The sequence below is a fragment of the Dasypus novemcinctus genome, chromosome 2 (assembly GCF_030445035.2).
Source record: "Dasypus novemcinctus isolate mDasNov1 chromosome 2, mDasNov1.1.hap2, whole genome shotgun sequence".
NCBI lineage: Eukaryota > Metazoa > Chordata > Mammalia > Cingulata > Dasypodidae > Dasypus > Dasypus novemcinctus.
In genome coordinates, this window is record NC_080674.1 from 155,644,422 (window position 1) to 155,658,458 (window position 14,037).

General features: G+C 40.4%; 1 protein-coding gene across 8 annotated transcripts in view; it reads right to left on the bottom strand.

Moving 5' to 3' along the window:
• The window catches only part of PPP2R2B (protein phosphatase 2 regulatory subunit Bbeta), a 497,691-nt gene that overhangs the window by 321,273 nt on the left and 162,381 nt on the right, over positions 1-14,037 (bottom strand). For 2 of the 8 annotated variants that reach the window (XM_058280419.2, XM_058280427.2), the window contains exon 1: positions 12,576-12,664. The exons of the other annotated variants lie outside the window; for them this stretch is intronic. The gene's annotated coding sequence lies outside the window, so the exon portion shown is untranslated. Of the gene's footprint in view, positions 1-12,575; positions 12,665-14,037 lie in introns of those variants that run through there. 8 annotated transcript variants of the gene reach the window in all.

The window sequence follows — 14,037 nt, forward strand, 5'->3', positions numbered from 1 at the left end:
TAATAATGCATTTATTTGTCTGATTATTTGATTAGTATCTGTCTCTCCCATTAGATGTTAAGTTCCAAGAGGGCAGGGACTCTTTATGCTTTACTTGGCAATTTATCCTCAGTTTAGTAGCGTGTAATCAGTGGGTATACAATAAATAATTGTTTAGTGAATGATATCAAAACAACATTGTCATTGCCCCTCATTGATAGGGCTATCCTCAGCCAGAGAAAGAAAATGCACCATCCCACAGATTACTGGACTTGGTATTAACAGCTCCTATTGCTTGTTTTTCGGCACAGTGGGCCCCATAACTCTACATGGCCACATGTAGGTCCTGTTTTCTCCTATGTGTAGCTACTGTCTCTGCATATGTATCAGTTCACAGATACTTTTAGAGCACCTAGGATACGTAACACTCTAAGCTTGGCTGGATACATAAAACTGAAAAATATACTTCTTTCACTCAGCGTAGTTGGGGGTGGGGGAAAAGGGGTGAATCACATGTATGAAGTTCTAATTTGAGAAGGTGTAGGTAAGTTTTCTAAGAAAGGTACAAGCTACCTTCCCCCCCCCCCCCCGCCCCTGAGATGGCTCCATCATCTGTTTGCTCATTGTTTTTGCTTGTTGTTTGTGCTTGTTGTCTGCTCATTGTTTTTGCTCAATGTATGCTTGTTCGTTTGCCTTCTTTAGGAGACACCAGGAACTGGACCTGGGACCTCCCATATGGGACTCAGGCACTCAGCTGCTTGAGCCACATCTGCTCTCCACAAGTTACCTTAAGGAGAGTGACCCTGTCATTTGAGAGATCAGTGGCCACTTTTTGAACGAGGTGATTTTTTTTGAGTTGAAGAATGAATAAGAGTTATCCATATGAACTGTGGAGGGAAGAGAATCTGTATGCCCAGTGTCTGGAAAGGTGAGAGCAAAGGAGGAAGGATTTTGAAGTACTCTGTACATTTGCAAATAGTTGACATAGTCCATGGCCTCTTCTTTTATTTCTTCATTCATTCATTCATTTATGCATTCATTCATTCTACAACAAATGCTTATAAATTCCCTCCAATATGGCAGGAACTACCTTGGTATGAAAATATACTAGATATAAGACAAGTCTCATGCTCAGATTATATGCTGTTATGTTCAAATCCTGTCTTTATTTGAGAAACCTTCTCCTGTTATGCAGGAATTGTTGATAAGAAAACCATGTGCTCAGCCCTGTAGGTAGATACTTGCCTAATGCTTCATTTTAGGTCATTTTTTAAAGGCAGTTGTCCTTTGGAGACCCTGTCTGCTCATGAGGGTTGAGTGAGATACTCTGAAGGCAAGACTGAGCATATATTTGGCTGAGTCTGTTTGCTGTGATTTCAGAATAGTAAGTCAAGTACTTAAAACAAAACAATGCTAAATAAATGTTTTGTTCTTATTATTACTATTGTTAACAATTCAGGATGGTAGCAAAGGTAGAGGGAAAGGACTTATACATTGAAAAAGGCATGCTTCACATGCAATGGCCCAGTTGGAAGCACCTACTCTCCAGTTCATTGGACTCACCCAGGACAATTAACAAGGAGATGATGATGGACAATGCCCTTCCCAAAGAACAGAGAGTGTCTCAACTGCAAACAAGATAGTTCCATCTATTTATCCTATAGGATCTAAACCCCTTTCATTTAGAAACAGAGTGGGCGTCACCATCCCCAAATCCTCAAGATTGGGGAATGAACAACGGACTAAGGTAGACTTATTATTCTATTATAGACTTATTATTCTAGCAATGGAAGAACTTTTGTCATTGATATAAAGGCGGTGGCCACTAGAAGTTCTGAGAGGAAGGGGAGGGAAGAATAGGTGTCATATGGGGTCATTTTCAGGACATTGGAATTGTCCTGCATGACATTGCAATGATGGATACAGGTTATTATATAATTTGCCATAACCTACAAATTTGTGCAGAACAGAGTATAAACTATAATGTAAACTACAGTCCAGTCAGTAACAATGCTTCAATACGTGTTCATCAGTTTTAAGAAATGTATCACACTAATGAAGGATGTTGTTAAATTGGGAAAGGGTGGGAGGGGGAGGGGGTGAAGCATATGGGAATCCCCTATATTTTTACGTAACATTTATGTACTCTAAAGCATCTTTAAAAATACGCTTTAAAGCATATTTTAAAAAAATGATAAGGTAGGAATCCTTAGGGTTTACTGTCTCCCATTATAGTGACTAGTCATTTTAGCCCAAACTTTTAAACTAGTTTTACTCCCATGGCAGAAATATTTAAGACAGCTCTCTTCTTATTAAGAATGTAAAGAAATGGATGCCAAAAAAAAAAATATTTACAGGAAGACAGATTCTCTTTGTACTCTAGGACTCTTTATATTTTGATTTCCTGGTTTTCAATGAATTTTCTACAACTGTCACATTGAAACAGCTCCCTCAGCCTCCTGTTCTTCCATTTACCTTTATCTGAGGACCCCATGGGATATGGTCCTTAACTTATATGATTATTTCTAATTTATAAAGATAAATTGAGACCTGCAGAATGTGAGAAATTTGGCCATGATCTCAAACAAATACAGTAAATATATTTCAGATACTGTTCAGCAATTCAAGGTCAAGGACTAAAAGCTAAACTCTTAAATCCTTTAATGAATTGAACGATAAGGGGTGATTCTTAAAAGTAATGGGACTTTCCCATTCTCCACTATGTGGTTTTGGTGAGATTTTCAATCAGGGCTAATCCAACTCCAAATCTATGGATTACAAAAAATTAGCAGAGAAAATTAACTACGTATATATGAAAGCACAATTATAAAAATAAAATTTCCTCTGTATATGAGTTTTTTTGAAAGTGGATTTAATGCATATGTAAATTAATTATAATTCATGATATTTCTTGCACAAATCATTACTTCAGAAAACAATGCAATCATTGAAAACTAATATTGGTATTTTGAATGTTATAATATTTTTAAAAACTTATTACAAAAACAAGAAAAAATTATTGCAGTGTATTTTCTCTTTCCCCTGAAGAGGGCCTTTTATCATAAGCAAGATGAAGTGCAAAATAGAGCCCAAGCATGTATAACTAGGGTTCAGAGGAGACTGTTCATGGAGTCCTTTGGGAAGCAATGATTAGGGAGGCAGTAGTTTACAAGCTGTCCCACTGGACTGTATCCTTGTACTTCATTACAGCCTTTACCATATCCAAAAGCTAATGTTCGGTATGTTTTCCTGGTCTCAGCTATCTAAGAATTTGATCTCTTGGCACAATCCACCAAAGTACTCCAAATTTGGGAACCAATTAGGCATACAAATTCGGATAATTAAGCTATTAGTATTGCAAGAAAATGTTGTTGCCTTAATTTAAGAATGAAACATCAATGGATGAGGATGCTGGCAAAGAAGAAAGGTTACCTACTAATGATTAAATATAATAGGATTGGATTTTATGAACAAAGGCATTTCCTTTGACATCATGATGCAGAAGGAAGATGTGGTAACCCAAATGGGTGCTCCAAAAAGTAATAGTGGGCGCTGGGGCATCTTCTGTGGTTCAATTCAGGGCTAGAATGCTTAAAGTAACTTTCCAGCTCAAAATATCTCCCTAACTAGTCTACCCCGGCATTAGTCCACTCCAGCATTAGAACAGTGGCTTCCACAAAGGACATTTTCATCTGGATGTCCCAGTTAAAACACACACATTCTAGAGCTTAAAGTCATTTTTCCTTTTCCTCTAACCCAACGTATCTAATTTATCAGAAAATCATATGGTTCTACTTTCTACATAGTTCTCAAATAAGTACTTGCCTATTTTCAATTCCTCCACTCTAGTCCAAGGCACCATCATCTCCCCCCTGAGCTATTGCCACCAGCCTCCTCACTGGTCTACTGACTTCCTCTTTTGCCCCTTGTAATCTATACTCTGCTGAGTGACCAGAGGAAAACGTTTTTAAAAACGTGAATCAGATCATGTCATTCTTCTCCTTAAAATCTTCCAATGCCTTCCACTTGCATACAGATTAAAATCCAAACTGCTCACCTTGGGATTCAGTTGAAAATATTCTTCCCGCAGTCCTTTGGATGCTTAGCTCTTTCTCATTCAGCTATCACCTCCCCCTCCCACCTTGTCAATCTAAAGACATCATCCTCCCTAAACCTACGGACACCGGGTACATCTACCTTCCCCCTACTCCATTAGTATTTCTTCATGAAAATTGCCACTGTGTGAAATTTCAGTGCCCTAGGCCAGGGGTTCTTAACCTTTTTTGTTCCATGGACCCCTTTGCCAGTCAGGTAAAATGAATAGTACTGTAATTCATTCATAGCATACATTCATAAGTGAAGGAAATACTAGATTTCAGTTAGAAGTCAGAGAAAATAAAGATAGTAAGTTGATTTTTTTTTTCAATTCAAGCTCATGGACCCCCTGAAATCTTTTCATGGGCCCCTTGGGGATCTGTGCATCCCTGGTTAAGTACCCTCCTCTAGGTGTTAAGACTCTCTCATGAAGTTGCTCCTGTACTGAGTTAAACTGTCGCATCCAAGTGCAGACTTAGAGAAAGAATCTGCTCTAATCATCACACATCCTGAATGACTCACTCATGGATTCACTGCCCTTTGTTTTCTGCCAGGGTACCATTTTGTTTTGTCCATATATTATGCTAGATTCTGAGCCACTATAGCAAAAATCAATTGCTCTTGGCTTCTTTCACTGTGCCTGAATTCTTGTCCTTGTCTCTTCCATGCTAAAACTTAAAAATCTTTTTAAAAAAGAAGTCCCATGTCAACAATGTTAATATGTCTTTATCTTCACATTCCTTTTTGCAGACAAGTTATTTTTTTAAACATACTACCTCACTGCACTGAATACCTTTTGACTTTCTAGTGATGGTGGATTTGTCAGACTCATGATTTTCACACTGGGGCTAGCTGTTTCCCTTTCAGCTGAAAGCTCCTTGAATACCATGCATTGACATGCCATCTCTAAAGGAAATCTATAATTTCATTCACTTTGAAATGAATGTGCAACATTCAGTCCGTAGTTGGTACTCAAATACCTTTTCTCAAACACAACACTATCCAAAACAAAGGGAAGCAAAGGGTTAATGTTTAAAACAAGGCATTTGAGTTATTAAAATTCTTTCCAACCCAGAAAAATTAAAAGGGAAATTCTAACAGATGTTACCTCCTTTTAAAAATTTTTTGACTGTTCAGAGAATACTCTTTCTCTTTTAGGGTATAGTATGGTCTCATTGTATACGTAATTAATCAAATGATTTCAAGTATGTGCACTTGGCCGAAAAAGACAAGCATAAAGCAAGTTGTTCCCCTGATTCTTCTTTGTCTGTCTTGGTGCTGTTGTATCTGCAGACTCTATGCCATAACCTGGCACATGGCTGGCACTCAAGACATGGAATAGATGAATGAATATATGTAGCTGGTACGTAACAGAACTGGTATTCTAAGTCATCTCTGTCTATGCCAACAATTAAATTGGACTGATTTCTCAAACTCATGTGAGCAAATTTAGCATTGTTTTCCTGTGCAACTCTTTGACCCTTGCTGTATACTATCTTAGTATGTCTAGTCTGTGTGTATTTTTCTCACCAAGAGCTTATAGGTGCCTCAGGGTAGGGTCATTCCTTGTACAGCATTGCATATATGCATAAGAGCCAAAAAATGCCTTGTACATTGTCATCTACCATTTATTATGTATTCAAATAAGAAATTTACTTTACAGATAAGGATCCTCATTTATTAATATAAAGAGGTACAAAGTTATGCCCAAGACACACTATGATAGAGCTGATTCTAGAACCTAATTGACGTGGCCCTTCACATTTTTATGAACAAGGTAGGTTACGTATAAATAAGCAATATCTCCTGGGTCCCAGTTCATGCTCTCTCTGATAACACAATGGCTGCCAAAGTCAATTATTTTACTCTTTCAGCCCAATTTTATTTCATGCTCTAGATGTAACAAAGTCAGGAGAAGGAAAGTGAACAATCTGAGAAACTTAGAAATGTTAAGTTCTGTTTTCCTCATCTTTTACTGAGGCCTATCATTATATTTATTATCCAAGATGCAAAGTATTTAATAGTAAAGCACCAACCAATTTGACATTTCCCCCTGGAAATTATTCATCTCAAACATTGATACATGTCACCTGGCAACAAAATTTTGCCCTTTACAGGCACCCTATAACTTTGTGCATTATCAATCCCCCCTCCTTTTCTTGAAAACATATTATCTGGTCTACCTACATTTTTGTATGTTTAGGTTCCACCAATGCATCCATTATGAAAATGACAATATTGTCAGAAAGAATTATGACTTCACTGCTTAAGAAGCATGTGAATTCCTGAGGAGGTAACAAGGCAGAGGAGCAGAAAAATAGGAAGAACATACATGAAAAGAACTTTGCCTTGGGCCTTGCACCCTTCTGCATTTTGCTGGGAATGGGTTTAGCAGCCTTCCAGAATTTATGTTTGTGCCATAACAAACTTCCTTTACGTCTTTTCCCATAGTACAGGGTAGGATTTTTAACTTTTAACTAAAGTTGACAAAACTAAAAATAATGATACAGTAAAAAATGATGATGATGATGGCAGCACCTACCATTTATAGAGGGGCGACTAGTACTAACACTATGCTAAGTTTTTGTATACATTACTTTATTCGATCCTTATAACTCCTCCATGCCTCAGCCCCTACCCCCTCTTGATTTAGATGTGGAGTGGACACAACCATTCTAAGATCCACAGGATGGAGGAATAGAGTGTGGAATAGAGTGAACTTACCGATATTCTATTCATGAACTATTGTGATTAGAAATCGCAGAAAAAGTGGCATTGGTGTGGAGAAAGTGGCCATGGTGGCTGCTGGGGGTAGGGAGTGGGAAGAAGAGATGAGATGTGGGGGCGTTTTTGGGACTTGGAGTTGTCCTGGGTGGTGCTGCAGGGACAGTTACCAGACATTGTATGTCCTCCCATAGCCCACTGGGTGGACTGTGGGAGAATGTGGGTTATAATGTGGACCACTGACCATGAGGTGCAGTGGTGCTCAGAGATGTATTCACCAAATGCAATGAATGTCTCATGATGATGGAGGAGGTTGTTGCTATGGGGGGAGGAGTGGGATGAGGGGGTGGAGGGTATATGGGGACCTCATATTTTTTGAATGTAATATTGAAAAAATAAATAAAGACAAAAAAACACAAAAAACAAAAAACAAAACAAGACAAAACCCTTCAAGGGGAAGCAGACTTGGCCCAGTGGTTAGGGCGTCCGTCTACCACATGGGAGGTCCGTGGTTCAAACCCCAGTCCTCCTTGACCGTGTGGAGCTGGCCCATGTGCAGTGCTGATGCGCGCAAGGAGTGCCCTGCCACGCGGGGGTGTCCCCCGCATAGGGGAGCCCCACGCGCAAGGAGTGCACCCCATAAAGAGAGACGCCCAGCGGGAAAGAAAGTGCAGCCTGCCCAGGAATGGTGCCGCCCATACAGAGAGCTGACATAGCAAGATGACGCAACAAAAAGAAACACAGATTCCCGTGCCGCTGACAACAACAGAAGCGGACAAGAAGACGCAGCAAATAGACACAGAGAACAGATAATCAGGGGGAGGGGAGAGAAATAAATTAATTAATGTAAAAATAAAATAAAATAAAATAAAACCTTTCAAGGACTCCCCATTGACTTAAAGATAAAGTCCAAATGTCTGATAGTTTAGGAGACCCTCTAAAGACACCATCAACCTTTGCCTCTCTATTAATCTTATTTTATGACACTCTGCCCCTCTCTTGAATGGTCTCTCTATTTGCAAACACTTTTGGTTCTTCCAGTGTTCCATGCTCCCTCTTGAGCATGGACCTATAAAGATGTTGCCTTGGCCTGTAAACACATTACTTCCTCTTCTCACCTGGCTAACTCCTGCCTTCAAGTCATTAACATCTTTTTCTTGAGAAGGCCATCTCCAACTCCTCATAAACTGGGCAGAGTTCCTTTGTTGTTTGCTTCCATGGCACACTCTCTTTCCTCAACTGTAACTCATAATACTTGTAATGCCTAGCCCAATGTGCATTTTTTCTGCTAGATAAAATCCCTGTGGAGGTTGGTACCAGGGCTTCTTATTCAAGGTTATTTACTTAGCATCTAGCTGAATGCCTAATCTGTAAGTAGATACCAAATAAATGAATGGAAATAAATTATATGCAAACTCTATGTATGAGCATTCTTATTTTATAGATGAAGAAACAGGTTAAGAGGAGTTATATAACTTGCACAAAGATATACTGTTAATAAATGGTGGAGTCAAGTTTGAACCCAAGACTGATTCCCAGACCCATGTTCTTAATCAATCTACAGCTTTGCTTCTCAAAATTTCCTCCATCTATATCAGAAAAAATAAAAGCAATTACTTTGGAATATTTAGCTCAGAAAAATTGAGTAGAAAAAGTGCAGGATTCAGGGAGGTGAACTTTCTTCCATCTAATTTCAGAGCAATGTGAGAGAAACTGGGCAATTTTCTATCTTTCTGTACCCTGGGTGCATTTGTGTAGATCCGCAAAACATGGTTTCTCCCTCTGAACTATAGGTGGTAGTGGGTAACAGTCAACCTACAGGTGTAGTTTATAGTCCTTCCACAGCTTTATATGGAAAAAGAGAAAGTGAGTTCCTCACATTTTGAAAGAGTTGCCCAGGCAACAAAGACAGAACCAGAGCAACAGACCACCCAAGCGGGACAAGCTGCAGCATCCACACTCTCCCATACTGATCCTCACATCTTAATTCTGTGGGGCACGGCATTCATATACGAACACCTTTAATGGGGTGGTGCTGAACGTGTTACCTTTCCCAAGTGGACACACTTTGTGAAGGTATCCTCATGGACAGCATAAACAATATCTCCACATTCTTGCTGTGTGGCCAGGTGATAAACCCAATGTTTAATTTGTAGACTGTTCCAGAATAGTAACTTCAAAGGTGAAAAGTTCAGTATTTCCAATTTTGTGGTTTGTAGTAAGAGAGCTGGCCAATGGAGTAAAGATTGTTTTTCAAAATTATGCTAGACCAGTGTGCATGTAATGGCAATCCCTAACAGAGCTCTGTCACTTGATAACTGTTTGAACTTTGAGGAGTTATTTAGCATCTTAATGATGAATTTGTTCACCTATAAAATGAGGATTATAAAGATAAATAATTACCAAAGGGGTTTTTGTGAGGATTAAATGAGAAAATGCATATAAAATGCTTGGGATAATGTGTGGCACTGGATAAATGAAATTTATAGTGCATTTTGAATGGATTATACAAAGCATGGGACTGTATGAAAAATGAATACTGGGGAAGCGGACCTGACCCAGTGGTTAGGGCGTCCGCCTACCACATGGGAGGTCCGCGGTTCAAACCCTGGGCCTCCTTGACCGGTATGCAGCGCTCATGTGCGCAAGGAGTGCCGTGCCACGCAGGGGTGTCCCCGTGTAGGGGAGCCCCACATGCAAGGAGTGCGCCTCATAAGGAGAGCTGCCCAGTGTGAAAGAAAGTGCAGCCTGCACAGGAATGGCACCACACACACGGAGAGCTGACACAACAAGATGACGCAACAAAAAGAAATACAGATTCCCGTGCCACTGACAACAACAGAAGCGGACAAAGAAGAACATGCAGCGAATAGACACAGAGAACAGACAACTGGGGCGGGGGAGATAAATAAATACATCTTAAAAAAAAAAAAAAAAGAATCCTGTGGTAGAAGATTGAATGTGATGAACAGAACAAATATGAGAACAATTCTCTCATGAACTGTAACAAGTATATAATACTAACCCAGGATGTCAATAATCTGGTGAGGGGAAACGGACTTTGGCCCAGTGGTTAGGGCGTCCATCTACCATATGGGAGGTCCGCGGTTCAAACCCCGGGCCTCCTTGACCCGTGTGGAGCTGGCCATGCGCAGCGCTGATGCGCGCAAGGAGTACCCTGCCACGCTGGGGTGTCCCCCGCGTGAGAGCCCCACGCGCAAGGAGTGCGCCTGTGAGGAAAGCCGCCCAGCGTGAAAAGAAAGAGCAGCCTGCCCAGGAATGGCGCCGCCCACACTTCCTGTGCAGCTGACGACAACAGAAGTGGACAAAGAAACAAGACGCAGCAAATAGACACCAAGAACAGACAACCAGGGGAGGGGGGGGAAATTAAATAAATAAATAAATCTTTAAAAAAAAAAAAAATTATCTGGTGAGTTGAGGGGGAAATATACCAAACATAAGATTAGGGCTGTAGTCAATAATATTTTGATGATGCTCTTTCATACTTTGTAACAAATGTTTCACAACAATGCGAAGTGTTTCTGGTGAGATAATGTATGGGAGCCCTGTATGATGATATGCATGTTTGTTTTTTAGGTTCACAACTTTTACTATGCATTTATTGTTTATGTATGTTCATGTATGAATGATAAACTTCAGTTTAAAAAGTTAAAAAAAGAAAGTGATCATATCTATTAAGGTATATTTAGGTTTGTGAAAAGGTAGGTGGACAGAAGATTAATAGTCTCTTTGTTTGAGTCTTGTTAGCATGAGTTTAATATAAAAGCAAGTCAGAGTCAAGACGACTCCTAGGATAATCTGCAATGAGGGCTGTCAACCCCTCGTGACAGAGGCTGCCCTTGCTGTAACTGCAAAGCCTTTGCCAAGTCTAATACAGGCTGAGGCACACAGTGGGTGCTCAAGAAATGCCATTGAAGCTGCAAACAATGGGCATGTGCGGGCAGTTCAAAGCACTATAGGCATCTGGGTGTTTAAAGGAAATTGTCCCTTCCTAAGAGTCATTCAACGAGTCCTCCAGTAACAACCCACTGCTTGATTGCTTTGTTCAGAAGTACTTTCCGACTCAGTTATCCCACAAGACATCCTGTTCATTGCACATAACTGCATGACTGCCAGTCTCTACTAAGCAATGGCTTTTCACAATGGCTTGCTGGTGTGTGTGCGTGTGAAGGGAAGCAGCTGGCCACAGGAGAGAGCGTCACAGAGCAGGACAAAGCTCTACTAATCTGCTCCCAGCTCACTGTTGGGTCCTATTATGCTCGGGGTGCACGAGTGTGTTTGTGTGTATGTGTATGTGTGTGTGTGTGTCTGTGTGTGTGTGTGGCGAGGGAGTGGAGAAGTCAGCAGTACTTATCCACTTTTGGAAAAAAAGGCCCAAATCTCATACAATCTACTAGAATATTATTCTTCAGGCATAATTTAGATTCTCAAAAAGTATTGTCTCCTTTGATTGCTAAAACCTGTTTGGTGAGAATTAAAATGGAAAATGTATAAATGAGTACTTCTTAGAAATAGATCATTTCTGGTCTACCAGACCAAATTAACCTTTTCTTGGGTGCAAAGTACAATATAATGGCTCTGGTGTTTGTTCTTGACTAAAAGAATCAAGAGAGAAAAATTCTAGAATGAATAATCTCCGAATGCTAATTTTGCAAAACTAATATTTGCAACCCACTCATATTGTAAATCATCTGGTTTCTGCTATTTTGAAAAACAAACCACATGAAGTACTAATTAATAAAAAATATCATGTCTTATTAATGCTCATACAGTAATTACCAAAATCACAAATCCATCTGCTAAGTAGTCAGCAAACAAGACAAATGACTGTGCTCAGTTAAACAGATTATCAAATGCCTTTGGGAGTCCAATCTAATAGCCCTAACTAAACCATGAATCAAGCAGCTCCTCCTTTGCCACGTGGACAGGCAATAACAATCCCATCTCCCCATGTGAGGGAAGACACCCAGTTATCTCGCCCTCTCTGGAGAGAATGCACTTTCATGCAAGAGTCAGTGCTACTCATGTATCTTCCTTGTACAACCTTTGTACTGATACTGAAGATTCGACTTCTTAAAATGACACAAAGGAAAACACCCAAAATACGTCACTGAAAGCTAAACATAACTGCAATGGCTTCTGCATGTGCAGTGCACAGCAGGGAGGCATCTCAGCTCCCAATGCAGAGAGGAAATCTCTTCTTTCTGTGACTTTCCATGTCCTTTTTTCTCTACTCCCCATGTGACATTTGTTACCTGTACACATTTCATGTCTCTTCTCCTAGCCAGGCATCTTGAGAACAGAAGCTGTGTCCTCTTATTCTGTCAAGCACAACAACAGTGGTAGCTGCCTACCATTTCTGTGACGATTTCTCTGCCAGTCACTTAGAAGAAAGCTTTAATTTATATTATTTCATTAAATATTCACAAAAGCTGCTAGAGGTAGGTCACATCTTCACTTATGTGTGAAGCAACTTAGGTTCAGACAGCTTGGTTCTGAAAGATGCCAAAGCTTGTGATTTTAAACACTACACTAAACTGATAAAGTGCCTGGGCAGGGCCAAGTACATAGTAGACATTGATAAATGCCTTAGCATAAGTGAGTACCTCATATGAATTCATTCCCATATCCTATTGCTAGTTAAGATTAAACCTTCAAAGTTATTTTCTTTCATTTGTATTTTTCTCAGTTGTGCATGATGCCATGGATTATTATTAATATTAGGTATCCAAAACTCTCAGAAAATCTCCCCTTACCTTTTTACATCAGAAAATAAACAGCTCTCCAGGATTCTATCTCTTAGTTCAGCATCTGCCAGGATGATATTCACAATTGGGCACATTCGATGGCTTTTCATTTGTGTCGTTGTTTCTCACATGTTGGGCTGCAGGAGATGGTAGGAGGCTGCCCAGTGTTCTTGGCACTTCGTCCAATCTCCCCTCAACATCCTAGGATCCACAGTCACATGGTGGGGGTGGGGAGCTCAGGGCCTGGTGCCACTGACTTCACAATAGTCCATGTTTCCCATTGGTAGGGTATTGGGCTTTTGCTGATTTAACCCATTGAGCATGCAGTATTCTCCCTCCATCCTGATAATAATACCTCTACCACGCAGCCCATGTGCTTGGAAGAAGCACACCCCACTCTCAGCCATAGACTAGAACTCTGGTTGGTTTATGCCACATCCTATCAGCCATACCACAGCAATTAGTTCTAAGCAGAAGACTCAATTCAGGCCAAAGAGAAATAAGGAGATGGCTGCTGGGGCTTTTGGGAAAAATTCTTCTTGGCTCAGAGAGCTACCAGGAATGAGATTTTCTCCTTGCTGGATATTCATGTAGAACAAGAGAAAACCATAAGATGCTGGAAATCATTTTGGAACTATGAAGGAATCCAGTCATATGACTAAGCAAGAGCTACAGAAGACCAAAAGAAAATGGAAAATTGTTTTTGATGAATTGCTACCTGCATAATCCAGACTTATCTCAAAGCTGGGCCTATTTCTATATTTTTCAGCTACAGGTGAGTTTAAATTTCATTTTTTCGTTAAGGACTTTTTTTTAAAGGTTTATTTTTTATGTATTTCTCTCCACCCCCCACGCCCCAGTTGTCTGCTCTCTGTGTCCATTCACTGTAGTGTTCCTCTGTGACCACTTCTATCCTTATCAGCAGCACCAGGAATCTGTGTTTCTTTTTGTTGCATCATCTTGTTGTGTCAGCTCTCTGTGTGAGCAGTACCATTCTTGGGCAGGCTACACTTTCTTTCGTGCTGGGCAGCTCTCCTTACGGGGTGCACTCCTTGCACATGGGGCTCCCTTACACAGGGGACACCCCTGCGTGGCAGGGCATTTCTTGTGCGCATCAGCACTGCACATGGGCCAGTTCCACATGGATCAAGGAGGTCCAGGGCTTGAACCGCGGACTTCCCATGTGGTAGGCAGACGCCCTATCCATTGGGGCGAGTCCACTTCCCCTGATTAAAGACTTTTGAGTTTGATTTTCTATGACTCAAAATTAAAAGGTTCTTAGCCTATATGAATGGCAAGTTTTATTGCTTCATGTTCATCATCGTATTCATTTTTTCAAAGAATATTAAGTATGATAGTGGCCTGAGAACCATAGGCGGCCACTTAATAGCCAATCACAAACTTTAAGCAGGCAAAATTTACCTGTCAAAGCCTAAGTAGAATTGACCTGTGTGATTTAGGGCCAAGATCT